Below are 19264 nucleotides of genomic sequence, written 5' to 3' on the forward strand. Positions count from 1 at the left end.
AAAAAATTGAAAACCTAGAAGAAATGGATGAATTCCTAGAAACACACTACGTACATAAACTAACACAGAGGTAGATCAAATAAATAGACCCATAACAAAAGAAGAGATTGAAAAGGTAATCCAAAAACTCCTAACAAAAAAAAGTCCTCACACAGATGGCTTCACTGCAGAGTTCTACCAAACTTTCAGAGAAAAATTAACACCACTATTACTAAAGGTATTTCAGAACATAGAAAAGGACGGATGACTCCCAAACTCATTCTATGAAGCCAGCATATCCCTGATACCAAAAAAAAAAAAAAAAGATACCAAAGCCGGGTATAAACACCACAAAGAAAATTACAGACCTATATTCCTTATGAACTCATATGCAAAAATCCTCAACAAAATTCTAGCCAACAGAATTCAACAACATATCAAAAAAACAATTCACCATGATTAAGTGGGATTCATACCAGGTATGCAGGGTTGGTTAAACATTAGAAAAACAATTAATGTAATCCATCATGTAAATAAAACAAAACACAAGAATCACATGATTTTATCAAACAATGCAGAAAAGGCATTTGACAAAGTTCAACACCCAGTCATGATAAAGAAAACTCTCAGTAAAATAGAAATAGAAGGAAAATTCCTCAATATAATAAAGGGCATTTATACAAAGCCAACAGCCAACATCATCCTAAATGGACAGAGTTTGAAAACATTCCCTTTGAGACTGGGAACCAGGCAAAGATGCCCTTTATCTCCACTCTTATTTAACATTGTGCTGGAGGTCCTAGCCAGAGCTGTTAGGCTAGATAAAGAAATAAAAGGCATCCAGAATGGTAAGAAAGAAGTAAAAGTATCTCTATTTGCACATGACATGATCTTATACACAGAAAACCCTAAGGAATCTTCAAGAAAACTACCGAAACTAGCAGCAGAGTTCAGCAGAGTATCAGAATATGAGATAAACCTACAAAAATCAGTTGGATTCCTCTACACCAACAAAAAGAACATCGAGGAGGAAATCACCAAATTGATACTATTTACAGTACACCCAAGGAGATAAAACACCTAGAAATAAATCTTACCAGAGATGTAAAAGAGCTACATAAAGAAAACCACAAGACGCTACTGCAAGAAACCAAAAGAGACCTACATAAGTGGAAAAACATACCTTGCTCATGGATAGGAAGAATTAACATTGTAAAAGTGTCTGTTCTACCAAAATCAATCTATAGATACAATGCAATTTTGATCTAAATTCCAATGACATTTTTTAATGAGATGGAGGAACGAATCACCAACTTCATATGGAAGGGAAAGAGGGCCCGAATAAGTAAAGTATTACTGAAAAAGAAGAACAATGTGGGAGGCCTCACTCTACCTGATTTTAGAACCTATCATACCGCCATAATAGTCAAAACAGCCTGGTACTGGTACAACAACAGATACATAGACCAATGGAGCTGAATTAAGAATCCAGACATAAATCCATCCACATATGAGCAGCTGATATTTGACAAAAGCCCAAAATCAGTTAGATGGGGAAAAGACTGTCTCTTTAACAAATGGTGCTGGCATACCTGGATAACCATCTGAAAAAAAATAAAACAAGACCCATACCTCACACCATGCATAAAAACCAACTCAAAATGGATCAAAGACCTAAATATAAAATCTAAAACAATAAAGATCATGGAAGAGAAAATGGTGACAACGCTAGGAGCCCTAATACATGGCATAAACAGTATACAAAACATTGCTAACAATACAGAACAGAAACTTGATAACTGGGAGCTCCTAAAAATCAAAAACCTATGCTCATTCAAAGACTTCACCAAAAGAGTAAAAAGGTTACCTACAGACTGGGAAAACGTTTTTAGCTATGACGTTTCCGCTCAGTGCCTGATCTCTAAAATCTACATGATACTGCAAAAACTCAACTACAAAAAGACAAATAACCCAATTAAAAAATGGGCAAAGGATATGAACAGGCACTTCACTAAAGAAGACATTCAGGTGGCAAACAGATACATGAGGAAAATGCTCATGATCGTTAGCCATTAGAGAAATGCAAATCCATCTCACTCCAACAAGACTGGCATTAATCCAAAAAACATGAAACAATAAATGATGGAGAGATTGTGGAGAGACGAACACTTCTACACTGCCGGTGGGAATGTAAAATGGTACAACAACTTTGGAAATCGATTTGGCACTTTCTTAAAAGGCTAGAATAGATCTACCATATGATCCAGCAATCCCACTCCTTGGAATCTACCCTAGAGAAATAAGAGCCTTTACACAAACAGATATACGCACACATCCATGTTCACTGCAGCACTGTTTACAATAGCAAAAAGATGGAAGCAACTAAGGTGCCCCTAACGGTACAATGGAGAAATAAATTATGGTATATTCACACAATGGAATATTATGCATCAATGAAGAACAATGATGAATCCATGAAACATTTCATAACATGGAGGAATCTGGAAGGCATTATGCTGAGTGAAATTAGTCAGTTGCAAAAGGACAAATACTCTATAAGACAACTATTCTAAGAACTGGAGAAATAGTTCAAACAGAGAAGAAAATATTCCTTGATGGTTACGACAGGGGGGAGGGAGTGATGGAGGGAGACGGGTTTTCACTAATTAGATAGCAGATAAGAACTATTTTAGGTGAAGGAAAAGAAAACACACAATACAGAAGAGGTCAGCACAACTGGACTAAACCAAAAGCTAAGAAGTCTCCTGAATAAACTGAATGCTTCGAAGGCCAGGAGAGCAGGGACAGGGGTTTGGGGACTATGGTATCAGGGGACATCTAAGTTAATTGGCATAATAAAATCTATTAAGATAACATTTGGCATCCCACTTTGGAGAGTGGTGTCTGGGGACTTAAATGCTAGCAAGAGTTGCATGAATTGGTCTCAACTCACCTGGGACAAAGGAGAATGAAGAACACCAAAGTCATGAGGTAATTACGAGTCCAAGAGACAGAAAGGGCCACATAAACCAGAGACTAAATCAGCCTCAAACCAGAAGAACTAGATAGTGCCCAGTTACAACCGATGACTGCTCTGACAAAGAACACAACAGAGAACCCCTGAGGGAGCAGGAGAGCAGTAGGATGCACACCCCAAATTCTTGTAAAAGGACCAGACTTAATGATCGGACTGAGACTAGAAGGATCCCGGTGGTCATGGTCCCCAGACCTTCTGTTAGCCCAAGACAGGAACCATTCACAAAGCCAAGTCTTCAGACAGGGATTGGACTGGACAATGGGATAGAAAATGATACTGGTGAAGAGTGAAGTTCTTGGACCAAACAGACCCAAGAGACTATGTTGGCATCTCCTGTCTGGAGGGGAGATAGGAGGGTGGGTGGGGTCAGGAGCTGGCTGAATGGACTAGAAAAGAGATGCAGGATATGAGTGTACTGTCTCATTAGGCGGAGGACAATTAGGAGTATATAGCAAGTTGTGTATAAATTTTTGTATGAGAGACTGACTTGATATGCAAAATTTCATTTAAAGCACAATAAAATTAAAAAAATAAATTTATACTGTGTGCTTCTAGTATTTCTAGTATTGTGTAGGCTATGGCAAGTATAAGTGACAAACAAAGGTGTCTGCCTTCCTTGAATCAATATTCTAGCAAAGAGGACAGACAACAAACTAGAAATTACCTGATATAGACTATTAAAAGTTGGGGAGTGCTACGGAGAAAGAAAAAGCAAAGTAAAGGAGACTGACTTGTCAGTGTAGACCTCACTGAGAAGGTAACATCTGAACAAAGGACCGAAGTAGGTGAAGACACTTCATGCTAGCTGTGGTATTGCCTGTGTGCACACATACAATTGACCTTTGAGGCTTCTGTTCCAGCAGTGGCAGGCTTGGTAATTTTAATCAAATCTCTTGATGAACGCAACTAAATAAGACTTGATGAAATATTGAATACATCATAAAATGACATTATAGGGTACAGGATAATAAGTGAGAACCCAAATAAACTGTGATTTCCCAGAAAAGTGAGCTTGGCACTCAGAAATGCATTTATAATGAGGTGATGTGACAAGTAGAAGAAAAAGCTAAGAACTGGGGCTGTGGATTTAGTGTTCTTGTGGAGTGAGGGAGGCAGAAGTCAAAGCGTAGGGCATATCCAGGTGAGAAGTGTAATTCACACACCTCAGATACACCGTGATGGTAGGGAGACCAAGAAGTAAACAAGCCTTTGTAAAGACTTGCAGCCCTGGAAATCTAGGGAAAGCTAAGCCTGGAACTTGGGTTAAGGTGGTCTAAGACAAGGTGACTCGAATAAATATACGAACATCCTAAACAGAGCAAGGTCTTCATTCTAAGCCATTATTTCTCCTGCCAATAATTATGATCATCAAAGAGTGAAAAATAATGTCTAACAGAAAAGGAAACAAAAATCTAAACATAGAAACCAGTAGGAACAACAGACCACAGAAACAGAATCACTAAGATATGGGAATTAACAGAGGCTATATAATATTGGTAAGCTTCAAGAAATAAAAGAAACTTAAAAATAAATACAGGAGGCGGGGCTAAGATGGCTGACTAGGTAGAAGCTACCTTGGATCGCTACATGACAATCTACAAATCCTGACCATCGAACACAGATCTAAAGAGTTGATCTGAGTGACAGAGACTCAGCCAGTGCAAGCAGACTGCACACTGATGCGCTAATGAGAGAATGAGCAACCACGGGGAAACATTGACTGTTTTCGGAGCCTGGAGCCAGCATCCGAGTCAGAAAACCTTGGCGCCGGGCTTTGGACTGGGCTCAGGGAAGCTGAGCACGGCTTCCTGAGATGGCGCAAATGCGGGATGCAGCCCTAGCCCCCAGAAGTGAACTCGGGGGAAGCCCAGCCAGTACATGCAGGCAGTGCAGCAACGCAGCAGACAGGAGGAGAAGTCACTGGGAGGCAGCGACTGGTTTTGGAGCCTGGAGTGTGGTGTCCCAGCTGGAGAACCATGGCGCTGGGCTTTGGACTGGGAGCAGAGGAACTGGCCACGGCTTCTGAGACAGCACAAGCACCGGACTCGGGCCTGACCCTCAGGGGCAGTCTCGACCCAGCCAACACACACAGGCTACACACCCCTCGGCAATCTCAGATAAAACAGTCCTCACTAAGTAAGATAAGTAACTTTGTCTATATTCCTGGGTGCTACTCTCTCCTATCGATCTGATCCCTCACCTCCCCTTCCCAGGCGACTTCATTAACATTGGAATTTCCTGGGCCAGAGAGTGAAGTGCTCTGCGGTCTTTTTTTTTTTTTTTGTCTTTTCCTAACCCATTCTCCTGGCCTGAGAGAAGCAGCTACAAAAAATCCAGGGACCAAAAAACCTTCCCTGACTTCCCGAAATTAGACTAAAAATACAGAACCAGCTCCAGCCAAGCGTATGAGATCCATGGTCTTAAGCTCTCATCCCTACAGGGAACAAGGTGGCTATTATAATGCAAAGGCAATTTTGATAGTGATCTGACTGTAATTGTTTTAGCGGATTACTGGAAAGACAAGTTTCCCAGGTCTGATATCTTTACCTATTAAACAGAGCCCTCACTGACCTACAATGGGGAACTGAGGGCTGAAGCTCCACCTAAACCACCTAACTTCCTGCCATAGTGGTCTGAGGATAGTGACACCTACCAATCTGTAGAGGTACATGCATTGGGTGCCTAAGGTACAGCTGCAGAGCCCACCCATGAAAGTGCTTTAGGAATAGAGACACACCTACCTCACTGGCACTTGGGGGAAGCCTGTCAGCACTCTGCCCTCCCCCCCAGAGTGTGACCCCCTGCTCCTACTAGAATCTGGTGCACACAACTATCACCACTACTCCTCTAAGCGAATAGGTGACAATCTGCCCCACACACTTGGTGACCCAAAATCAGATACTAATGAAGAATAGTGAATGGACTCTTAGGCTTATATACCTGGTAAAAGTCCAAACCACCTGGTAATAGGACATAAGTGTTTCAAAGGCTGCAACAATCAAGACAGCGCAATCTAGTAGCCCATCTACATATATTGAAAGAAAACAAAACAAGATAAGACTCAGTAAGCAAATATAAAATAAATCATTACAATATCTTATAGCTGGCTCAGAGACAGCAGTCGATATCAAACCACATAAAGAAGCAGACCATGATTGCTTCTACAACTCCCCAAATTAAAGAATCAAAATCTTTCCCAAATGAAGATACAATCCTGCAATTGTCAGATGCAGAATATAAAAAAACTAATCTACAGAATGCTTCGAGACAGCAGGGATGACCTCATAAATGAAATAAGGCAATCTGAAGAAAAAGCCAAGGAACACACTGATAAAGCAGTAGCAGAAATCAAAAAGATTATTCAAGAATATAGTGGAAAAATTAATAAGCTGCAAGAATCCATAGAGAGACAGCATTCAGAAATCCAAAAGATTAACAGTAAAATTACAGAATTAGACAACTCAGTAGGAAGTCAGAAGAGCAGAATCAAGCAATTGGAATGCAGAGTGGGGGAGTTGGAGGATAAGGCAAATGATACCAATACAGTTGAAAAAAAATCAGATAAAAGAATCAAAAAAAATGAAGAAACCCTAAGAATCATGTGTGACTCTATCAAGAATAACTTGCATGTGTTTGCAGTTCCAGAACAGGGAGGGATAACAGAAAATACAGAGAGAATAGTTGAAGATCTGTTGGCAGAAAACTTCCCTGACATCATGAAAGACGAAAGGATATCTATCAAAGATGCTCATTGAATCCCATATAAAATTGATCCAAAAAGAAAATTACCGAGACATATTATCATCAAACCTACCAAAACCAAAGATATAGAGAAAATTTTAACAGCAGCCAGGGATAAAAGAAAGGTCTCCTACAAAGGAGAATCAATAAGAATAAATTCAGACTACTCAGCAGAAACCATGCAGTCAAGAAGGCAATGGGATGACATACATAGAGCACTGAAGGAGAAAAACTGTCAGCCAAGGATCATATATCCAGCAAAACTCTCAAATATGAAGGCGAAATTAAAACATTTACAGATAAACACAAGCTTAGACAATTTGCAAAAACCAAACCAAAGCTACAAGAAATAGTAAAGGAAATTGTTTGGTCAGAAAACCAATAATATCAGATACCAACACAACACAAGGTCACAGAACAGAACATCCTGATATCAACTCAAATGGGGAAATCACAAAAACAAATTAAGATTAATTTTAAAAAGAAAAAAAAAATGCTCAAAACAGGGAATCATTGAAGTCATTATGTAAAAGATCACAATAATCAAAAAGAGGGACTGAATATAGGAGGCATAGAACTGCCATATGGAGAGGAAAACAAGGCGATATAGGATGATACGAGTTAGGTTTTTACTTAGAAAAATAGGGCTAAATATTAAGGTAACCACAAAGAGGTCTAACAATTGCATAACTCAAAATAAAAACCAAGAAAAACATAACAACTCAGCAAACATAAATTCGACTACTAAGAAAATGAGGAACACACAATTTACAAAGAAAAATGCCTCAGTACAAAAAAGTAAGTGGAAAAATGAAATTGTCAACAAAACACACATAAAGGCGTCAAAATGACAGCATTAAACACATACTTATCTATAACTACACTGAATGTAAATGGACTAAATGCACCAATAAAGAGACAGAGAGTCACAGACTGGATAAAGAAACACGATCCGTCTATATGCTGCCTACAAGAGACACACCTTAGACTTAGAGACACAAACAAACTAAAACTCAAAGGATGGAAAAAAATATATCAAGCAAACAACAATCAAAAAAGAGCAGGAGTAGCAATATTAATTTCTGAAAAAATAGACTTTAAAGTTAAATCAACCACAAAGGATAAAGAAGGACACTACATAATGATAAAAGGGACAATTGATCAGGAAGATATAACCATATTAAATATTTATACACCCAATGACAGGGCTGCAAGATACATAAAACAAACTTTAACAGAACTGAAAAGTGAGATAGATACCTCCACAATTATAGTAGGAGACTTCAACACACCACTTTCGGAGAAGGATAGGACTTCCAGTAAGAAGCTCAATAGAGACAGGGAAGACCTAATTGCTACAATCAACCAACTTGACGTCATAGACTTATACAGAACACTCCACCCAGCAGCTGCAAAGTATACTTTTTTTTTCTAGTGCACATGGAACATTCTCTAGAATAGATCACATATTAGGTCATAAAACAAACCTTTGCAGAATCCAAAATATCGAAATATTACAAAGCATCTTCTCAGACCACAAGGCCATAAAAGTGGAAATCAATAACAGAAAAATCAGGGAAAAGAAATCAAATACTTGGAAACTGAACAACACCCTGCTCAAAAAAGACTGGGTTATAGAAGACATTGAGGAGGGAATAAAGAAATTCATAGAATGCAACGAGAATGAAAACACTTCCTATCAAAACCTCTGGGACACAGCAAAAGCAGTGCCCGGAGGTCAATTTATATTGATAAGTGCACACACACATAAAGAAGAAAGAGCCAAAATCAGAGAACTGTCCCTACAACTTGAACAAATAGAAAGCGAGCAACAAAAGAATCCATCAGGCACGAGAAGAAAACAAATAATAAAAATTAGAGCTGAACTAAATGAATTAAAGAACAGAAGAACAATTGAAAGGATTAACAAAGCCAAAAGCTGGTTCTTTGAAAAAATTAACAAAATTGATAAACCATTGGCCAGACTGACCAAAGAAATACAAGAAAGGAAACAAATAACCCAAATAAGAAACGAGATGGGCCACATCACGACAGACCCAACTGAAATTAAAAGAATCATATCAGATTATTACAAAAAATTGTACTCTAACAAATTTGCAAACCTAGAAGAAATGGATGAAGTCCTAGAAAAACACTACCTACCTAAACTAACACAATCAGAAGTAAAACAACTAAATAGACCCATGACAAAAAAAGAGATTGAAAAGGCAATCAAAAAACTCCCAACAACAACAAAAAAAGCCCTGGCCCGGACGGCTTCACTGCAGAGTTCTACCAAACTTTCAGAGAAGAGTTAACACCACTACTACTGAAGGTATTTCAAAGCATAGAAAATGAGGGAATACTACCTAACTCATTCTGTGAAGCCACCATATCCCTGATACCAAAACCAGGTAAAGACATCACAAAAAAAGAAAATTACAGACCTATATCCCTCATGAACATAGATGCAAAAATCCTTAACGAAATTCTAGCCAATAGAATACAACAACATATCACAAAAAATAATCCACCATGACCAAGTGGGATTTATACCAGGTATGTAAGGCTGGTTTAATATTAGAAAAACCATTAATGTAATCTACCATATAAATAAAACAAAAGACAAAAACCACATGATCTTATCAATTGATGCAGAAAAGGCATTTGACAAAGTCCAACACCCATTCATGATAAAAACTCTCAGCAAAATAGGAATTGAAGGAAAATTCCTCAACATAATAAAGGGCATCTATACAAAGCCAACAGCCAGCATCATTCTAAATGGAGAGAGCCTGAAAGCATTTCCCTTGAGAGCGGGAAGCAGACAACGATGCCCTTTATCACCGCTCGTATTCAACATTGTGCTAGAAGTCCTAGCCAGAGTAATTAAGCTAGACAAAGAAATAAAGGCCATTCAGATTGGCAAGGAGGAAATAAAATTATCTCTATTTGCAGATGACATGATCTTATACACAGAAAACACTAAGAAATCCTCCAGAAAACTACAGAACCTAATAGAAGAGTTCGGCAGAGTCTCAGGTTATAAGATAAACATACAAAAATCACTTGTATCCCTCTACATCAAAAAAAGAACAATGAAGAGGAAATCACCAAATCAATACCATTCACAGTAGCCCCGAAGAAGATAAAATACTTAGGAATAAAGATATAAAGATATAAAAGACCTATGGAAAGAAAAGTACAAAGTACTAGTGCAAGAAACTAAAAGGGACCTACATAAGTAGAAAAACATACCTTGCTCATGGATAGGAAGACTTAACACAGCAAAAATGTCTATTCTACCAAAAGCCATCTATACATACAATGCACTTCCAATCCAAATTCCAATGACATTTTTTAATGTGATGGAGAAACAAATCACCAGCTTCATATGGAAGAGAAAGAAGTCCCGGATAAGTAAAGCATTACTGAAAAAGAAGAAGAAAGTGGGAGGCCTCACTCTACCTGATTTTAGAACCTATTATACACCCACAATAGTCAAAACAGCCTGGTACTGGTACAACAGGCTCATAGACCAATGGAACAGAATTGAGAACCCAGATATAAATCCATCCACATAGGAGCAGCCGATATTTGACAAAGGTCAGTTAATTGGGGAAAAGATAGTCTTTTTAACAAATGGTGCTAGCATAACTATATATCCATTTGCAAAAAAATGAAACAGGACCCATACCTCACACCATGCACAAAAACTAACTCCAAGTGGATCAAAGACTTAACATAAAGACTAAAATGATAAAGATCATGGAACAAAAAATAAGGACAATGTTAGAAGCCCTAATACAAGGCATAAACAGAATACAAAACATTACCAAAAATAACAAAGAGAAACCAGATAACTGGGAGCTCCTAAAAATCAAACACCTATGCTCATCTAAAGGCTTCACCAAAAGAGTAAAAAGACCACCTACAGATTGGGAAAAAAATTTCAGCTATGACATCTCCGACCAGCGCCTGATCTCTAAAATCTATATGATTCTGTTAAAACTCAACCACAAAAAGACAAACAACGCAATCAAAAAGTAGGCAAAGGATATGAACACACACTTCACTAAAGAAGATATTCAGGCAGCTAACAGATACATGAGAAAATGCTCTCGATCATTAGCCATTAGAGAAATGAAATTAAAACTACGATGAGATTCCATGTCACTCCAACAAGGCTGGCATTAATCCAAAAAACACAAAATAATAAATGTTGGAGGGGCTGCGGAGAGATTGGAACTCTTATACACTGCTGGTGGGAATGTAAAATGGTACAACCACTTTGGAAATGTATCTGGTGTTTTCTTAAAAAGTTAGAAATAGAACTAGCATACAACCGAGAAATCCTACTCCTTGGAACACACCCTAGAGAAATAAGAGCCTTTACACAAACAGCTATATGCACACCCAGGTTTATTGCAGCTCTGTTTACAATAGCAAAGAGCTGGAAGCAACCAAGGTGTCCATCAATGGATGAATGGTTAAATAAATTGTGGTATATTCACACAATGGAATACTACGCATCGATAAAGAACAGCGACCAATCTGTGAAACATTTCATAACATGGAGGAACCTGGAAGGCATTATGCTGAGTGAAATTAGTCAGATGCAAAAGGACAAATATTGTATAAGACCAGTATTATAAGATTTTGAGAAATAGTATAAACTGAGAAGAACACATTCTTTTGTGGTTAAGAGAGGAGGGAGGGAGGGAGGGTGGGAGAGGTTTATTTACTGATTAGTTAGTAGATAAGAACTACTTTAGGTGAAGGGAAAGACAATACTCAATACAGGGAAGGTCAGCCCAACTGGAGTGGACCAAAAGCAAAGAGGTATCCAGGATAAACTGAATGCTTCGAAGGTCAGTGGAGCAAGGGTGGGGGTTTGGGGACTATGGCTTAAGGGGACTTCTAAGTCAATTGGCAAAATAAATTCTATTATGAAAACATTCTGCATCCCACTTTTAAGTGTGGTGTCTGGGGTCTTAAATGCTAACAAGCAGTCATCTAAGATGCATCAATTGGTCTCAACCTACCTGGATCAAAGGAAAATGAAGAACACCAAGGTTACACGATAACTATGAGCCCAAGAGACAGAAAGGGCCACATGAACTAGAGACCTACATCATCCTGAGACCAGAAGAACTAGATGGTGCCCAGCCACAACCAATGACTGCCCTGACAGGGAACACAACAGAGAACCCCTGAGGGAGCAGGAGAACAGTGGGGTCCAGACCCCAAATTCTCATAAGACCAGACTTTGTGGTCTGCCTGAGACTAGAAGAATCCCGGCGGTCATGGTCCCCAAACCTTCTGTTGGCCCAGGACAGAAACCATTCCCGAGGACAACTCATCAGACATGGAAGGGACTGGACAATGGGTTGGAGAGAGATGCTGATGAAGAGTGAGCTACTTGTATCAGGTGGACACTTGAGACTGTGTTGGCATCTCCTGTCTGAAGGGGAGAGGGAAGGGTAGAGAGGGTTAGAAACTGGCAAAACGGTCAGGAAAGGAGAGACTGGAAGGAGGGAGTGGGCTGACTCATTAGGGGGAGAGTAAATGGGAGTATGTAGTAAGGTGTATATAAGCTTATACGTGACAGACTGACTTGTAAACTTTCACTTAAAGCACAATAAAAATTATTAAAAAGAAAGAAAGAAAAAATACAATCAACTCAACAAAATACTAGCAAAACAAATCAAAAAACATATTAAAAGATTGTACACCACAATCAAGTGAGATTTATCCCAAGAATGCAAGGGTGGTTCAACACTAGAAAATCAATCAATGTCATACAGCAAACTAATAGAACAAAGGAATGATATCAGCAATGATATCCCTGGTTCCACTTCCTCTTCCGAAACTGGCCTGAATTTCTGGCAGCTCCCTGTCGATACTGCTGCAGCCATTTTTTGAGTAATATTCAGCAAAATTTTGCTTGCGTGTGATATTAATGGTATTGTTCTATAATTTTCACATTCGGTTGGATCACCTTTCTTGTAAATAGGCATAAAGATGGATCTCTTCCTGTCAGTTGGCCAGGAAGCTGTCTTCCATATTTCTTGGCATAGACGAATGAGCACCTCTAGCGCTGCATCTGTTTGTTGAATCATCTCAATTGATATTCCATCGATTCCTGGAGCCTTGTTTTTTGCCAATGCCTTCAGAGCAGTTTGGGCTTCTTCCTTCAGTACCATCAGTTCCTTATCATATGCCACCTCTTGAAATGGTTGAACATCGACTAATTCTTTTTGGTATAATGACTCTGTGTGTTCCTTCCATCTTCTTTTGATGCTTCCTGCATCGAATAATATTTTCCCTATAGAATCCTTCAGTATCATGAGTTGAGGCTTGAATTTTTTCTTCGGTTCTTTCAGCTTGAGAAACACCGAGCATGTTCTTGCCTTTTGGCTTTCCATCTCCAGCTCTTTGCACCTGTCATTATTTTACTTTGTCTTCTTGAGATGCCCTTTGAAATCTTCTGTCCAGTTCTTTTACTTCATCAATTCTTCCTTTTGCTTTAGCTGCTGGACACTCAAGAGAAAGTTCCAGAGTCTCCTCTGACATCCATCTTGGTCTTTTCTTTCTTTTCTGTCTTTTCAATGACCTCTTGCTCTTTTCATGTATAATGTCCTTGATGTCATTCTACAACTCATCTGGTCTTGGGTCACCAGTGTTCAATGTTTCAAATCTATTCTTCAGATGGTCTCTAAATTCAGGTGGGATGTACTCAAGGTCATAGTTTGGCCCTTGTGGACTAGCTCTGATTTTCTTCAGTTTCAGTTTGAACTTGCATATGAGCAATTGATGGTCTGTTCCACAGTCGGCCCCTGGCCTTGTACAAACTGATGATATCGAACTTTTCTATTATCTCTTTCTGCAGATGTAGTCAGTTTGATTTCTGTGTGTTCCATCTGGCGAGGTCCATGTGTATAGTTGCCGTTTATGTTGGTGAAAGAAGGTATTTGCAATGAAAAAGTCGTTGGGCTTGCAAAATTCTATCATTCGATCTCTGGCATTGTTCCTATCACCAAGACCATATTTTCCAATTACTGATCCTTCTTCTTTGTTTCTAACTTTCACATTCCAATCGCCAGTAATTATCAATGCATCTTGACTGCATGTTCGATCAGTTTCAGACTGTAGCAGCTGATAAAAATCTTCTATTTCTTCATCTTTGGCCCTAGTGGTTGGTGCATAAATTTCAATAATAGTCGTATTAACTGGTTTTCCCTGTAGGCGTATGGATATTATCCTATCACCGACAGCGTTGTACTTCAGGACAGATCTTGAAACGTTCTTTTTGACGATGAATGCAACACCATTCTTCTTCAAGCTGTCATTCTCAGCATAGGAGACTATATGATTGTCTGAATCAAAATGGCCAATACCAGTCCATTTCAGCTCACTAATACCTAGGATATCTATGTTTGTGCACTCCAGTTCATTTCTGAATGATTTCCAATTTTCCTAGATTCATACTTTGTACATTCCAGGTTCCCATTATTAATTGATGTTTGCAGCTGTTTCTTCTCATTTTGAGTCGTACCACATCAGTGAATGAAGGTCCCGAAAGTTTTACTCCATCCACATCATTAAGGTCCACCCTACTTTGAGTCCATACTTAATACTATTAAATTTTTTTTTAAATAGTTGAAGAACCGAAATACAAAACCAGAAAATTCTTACAACAAAATATGGGAGCACAGCTATAGGATGTACTTCTTAATGATGGATTATCACATATGACAGCCAAAGGATCACTGAAGAGGACATTCAGATGGCTTAAAAACACATGAAAAGATGTTCAACAGCATTAGTTGTTGTTGCAGTTGCTGTCTAGTGGCTCATTAGTATTGGTATAGGATGGAGTACTGGGTCACTATTTTTGTGAGCCACTTTCCCACTTCTACCAAGGGGGCATTGGTAGGACTTTATAAATTGAGGATTAGGAAGAGAATTATATTGAGTCTTCGGGTTGAAGATACTTGCTTCTACCATCATCTCTCTAGTCACATAAGCCACAAACCACTAGTCAGCCCTTTGTGGCAATGCAGTAAGAATACTGTCTTATTAAATCATGGATAACTTTTTTATTTCATAGTTCTCAATCTATACAACTTTTAAGGTACTTATTTTATAACTTTTGCTAGAAAAAATATGTACATATCTTAAATAATTTTGTTATTAAACATTCCACTTTACATGCTGTTCTACCTTATGTTTCGCAAGGTATCGAACAGACTTTCTTATTCTCGCTACCAAATACTTACAAAATGAACAAGTTGAGTGAATGAATGAAGATAATGTTACCTTTTATGTATGAACTTAAGTATTCCTTAAGATGAAATATCAAAGTAAATTAAAAACTAACATTTAGTTATGAGAAATTTATTTTATTATATCCCAATAATTGTTAAATGAAAGTGCACCAACACCTATATAGAAACAAAAATAAATTAATAAACAGGCCACTTGAGAATTGACAGAACCCTTAAGACTAGTGGTGTATGTGTGATTTGAACTGTTCAATTTCCACTGGAGAATGTGACAATGATCTTTGGTGCTTTGAATTCACATTTGAATCTTCAAAGAGCTTTATCCCCAAAGGCGAACAATAACAGAATGATAGCATGGCTGCTATATAAATACAATGACTTTGGACTTTTCACTGAAAGATGAGCGAATTATTTCAAGAGGTAAGATTTCAGCATTTATGAGTGAATCGGAAGTATTGACTATAATTCACCATTGAGAACACTTTGCTCTCTAAGATTGTGTCTGTACACGCAAGCCATAGCTGGGGAACCACGCAGATGTAATCAGGCCATCAACTAGCAAGTAACTTTGATTGAATTCTTTAAGATTCTAGTCAGAGTAGTGTGAAAAAATGAGCTTCATTCAAAATACCAGGACTCCTTATTTATCCACCCATCAGTCCAGAAATTCATATAATCTTTAAAACTATCTATACACGACATTCACCGCAGTGCTAATTAATTCATTAGCATCTAGATTCTTTGGGGATTTATTTTTCTAAGCATCTTTGCAGAAAGATTTACTTTATTTATGGACCTGAGTGCTCTAGGATCACAATCGACAAGACACAATGGACAAAGTCCAGGATAAAAATCAAGAAAATTTGCAGATGAGGGTCAACCTGGCCACTAGCTGGGTGATCCTGGCTAAATTTCTTAACTCGTGAGGCTATACTTTATTCAGGTCTACACTGTGTCAAAAATAATATTATTTCATTTTACAATACTCCAATTAGAAAACATTGTTACAGTAGAAAATGATTTGATTTATTTGGATAATTGCACTTTAATTACATCTTGAGTATTAGTTGTATGGTGTTTTGTATGGGGATTTGATTGATATTACACACTCCTTGATAAAAAAATATTTTAATTACAAATATTGAATGCATTTACAAAAGGTGACTATTCCCTAATTTGAAATTCCTGTATTGTACTAACATCGAGAATAATTGTATTTCACCCACTAGCACAAGTTGCTTAAACTCCTCATTCTCCATTTTCTCATGTGAAAAATAAGCATAATAAAAGCAGGTAAGTTCACAAAATTATTGTAATTGTGAGTATTAAATTTATGTAAAACATTAAGCACAATTCTTGGCACAAAATAAACTCTGAATGAATGCTTGTTCTTATTTTGTTGGAGGAAAACCCTACTTCCCTCATTCTTCAGAGAGAGAGGGATAAGAGTTTCTAAAATTAGAATTAGTAAGAGAATTAGGATAAGATTTTTGTCTTCAGATTGACAGCACATGTTTACCACGACTATCCTCTCTACACTGTAAATTACTCCTCAGGAGGGAACCCACGGAGGCATTGACAGTAGGTGAAAGAATATTTCTTGTCTGGAATTCCTCCAAGCCTCTTTTTATACTTTAGCTCTCTAACTTATACAATTTCCAAGATGTGTATTTTCTAACTTTTGCTATAATAATTACTGTACATGTCTTGATAATTCTTGTTGTTTAAAATTCAACTTTACATAAATTTCCATCTTATACTCCCCGAGGTACTTAATGACTTCTCTTGTAAATATCAGTAAAAAATATTTATCAGTGAACAATACAGAATGGATAAAGCTAAGACTACCTTTTTATATCTGTAGTTCAGTACTGAGTATCACTTAATCAGAAATATCAAAGTAAACTTGGAACCAACATTTAGGTAGAAAACCAAAACCAAACCAGTTGCCATAGATTCGACTCTGACTCACAGAGACCCTAAGACAATTTACACTGTATTCCCCAATAATTATTAAATGAAAGTTATAGAACTGTGCATGAATATCTATGGAGAAACAAAAGAATAAACTGAGCACTTGAGAATTTACAGAATCCTGGGCGGAAAGCCTGGTGGCGCAGTTGTTAAGCGCTATGGCTGCTAACCAAAGGGTCAGGAGTTTGAACCTGCCAGGTGCTCCTTGGAAAGTCTGTGGGGAAGTTCCGCCCTGTCCTACAGGGTCGTTATGAGTCAGAAAACCCTGGGCGGCAGTGGGTTTAGTTCTGGTTCTGTGTGGCCGGCAGCTGCTCAGTGTGCCCTCCAGACTGTGATAATGCTCCGTGGGGCTTCGGAATTCACATCTGGGTCTCCAGAGTCTTCAGAGATTTATCCCCAAAGGCAAACGATAGTAAATGATGATCCATGTAACCACGGTGCCTTTAGAGTTGTTACCAAAGATGAGTGAGTTTTTATTCCAAGAGGTAAGAATTTCTTTTTTTGTAAATAAATCTGAAAATTGATTTTCATTTACCATCTGAGAAACATTACTTTCTAAGGCTGTCTGTACTCACAGGTCAAGGACGGCAAACGGCATAGGTAATCAACCAACCAACCAGCTAGTAAGAATCTCTGGCTGATTTACTCTGTTTCCACAATCAGTTTCATGTGAATAAAAAGGGATAATCCAAGTTACCAGGATTCCATATGACCAGAGATTTATACGATCATTCAACACCATCTAAACAAGGTATTTAGCCAGTTAAAAAACAAAAACAAAAAAACCACTGCCATGGAGTGGATTCCGAGATGCGTTGGGTATTTACGGTTAGTAAATAGCTTGGCAGAAAAACTTACTTTACTTATGGGTCTGAATGCTTTTAACAGTGGACAAGTTCAGAATGTAAAGCTGGAATATCTGAAGATGTGAGCCAACGTAGCCACTAGGGGGGTGATTCTCGGTAAACTTTAAAAATTTTTAGGTTACGCTTTTTCAGCTGTACACACGCATGTGTGGCTTAAAACATTGCACATCATATAGTCCACGGTCTCATGAAGTTCTTTCTTTTTTTTTTTTTTTAATGGAAAGCTTTTGTGTATTTCCCCCCTAATGGTTTTAGTGGAGCTCTGGTGTCTTAGTGGTTAAGAGCTGGCTGCTAACCAAAACGTCGGTAGTTCAAATCCACTACTTGCTCCTTGGAAACCCTATAGGGCAGTTCTACTCTGCCCTGTAGGTCACTGTGAGTTGGAATTGACTTGCCTGCAACAAGTTTGTTTGTTTGTTTTAAATCATTTTAAAGATCCTAAACCCAGACTCTTGCAGCACTGGTCAACCAGTGGGATATAGGCAGGTCAGTCAGAGGACTCGACTCTGGGCACTGGCTCTTGGGTTTTCTCAGGCAGTGGCTGCGGCTGCGGCTGTGGGGGCCGTGGGTACTCCGGCAGTTCAGCCTGGCAGACCATCCGGCTGGGCCCACTCTGCCCTCTCCCACCTGACTTCCTTACCTCCTGTGACTCTGCTCCTACCACCACCTGTTCCACTGGCCTCTGCCTGCAGCTCCAGCACTAGAAGCAGTGGCAATAGCAGTGACAAGGACGACTGGAAGCTGGCTCCCAAAAGGTTTTTAACATGGTGTTAGCATAATGTACAAATCACCTAACATCCTATTTCACAGAACGTATCATGGACCAATGCGTATCTGTATTATGTTAAGAACCGTATAATCTTATTCTACAATGCTACAATTAGAAAACATTATTAGAATAGGAAATTATTTTATTTGCTTGAATAAATGCACTTGACTAATGTCCTGATTATCAACCATAGAGTGTTTTGCATAGTAATTAGACTGATATTTCAAACTAGAGGTAGTCCACGAGTTGAGTTATGGATGAACCACGCTTAGGACCACCTGTTTCTAACTTTTTTTGTACCTTGCCATTAGTGATATGTACGACATACAATGATGCAGCGCATAAGTCGCTGATGTTATCATGCTCAAATGTTCACTCAAAGACATTCAATGATATGATTTACTGTTCAAAACACTGCTGTAGAGAAAGCTATGAAAACTACAAAAAAAAGAGGAAGCATTTGACTTGCATTAGAACTTACTAACACTGAGATTCTCAGAATGCAAGTGAGTCAAAGCCAGGGGGCTACCTATACTTGATAAAACAATAGCATATTGATTACAGATATTTACAAATTGAATAAATTTACAAAAGGTGACTCCATTCACCC

Source organism: Loxodonta africana, chromosome 7 (assembly GCF_030014295.1).
Source record: "Loxodonta africana isolate mLoxAfr1 chromosome 7, mLoxAfr1.hap2, whole genome shotgun sequence".
NCBI lineage: Eukaryota > Metazoa > Chordata > Mammalia > Proboscidea > Elephantidae > Loxodonta > Loxodonta africana.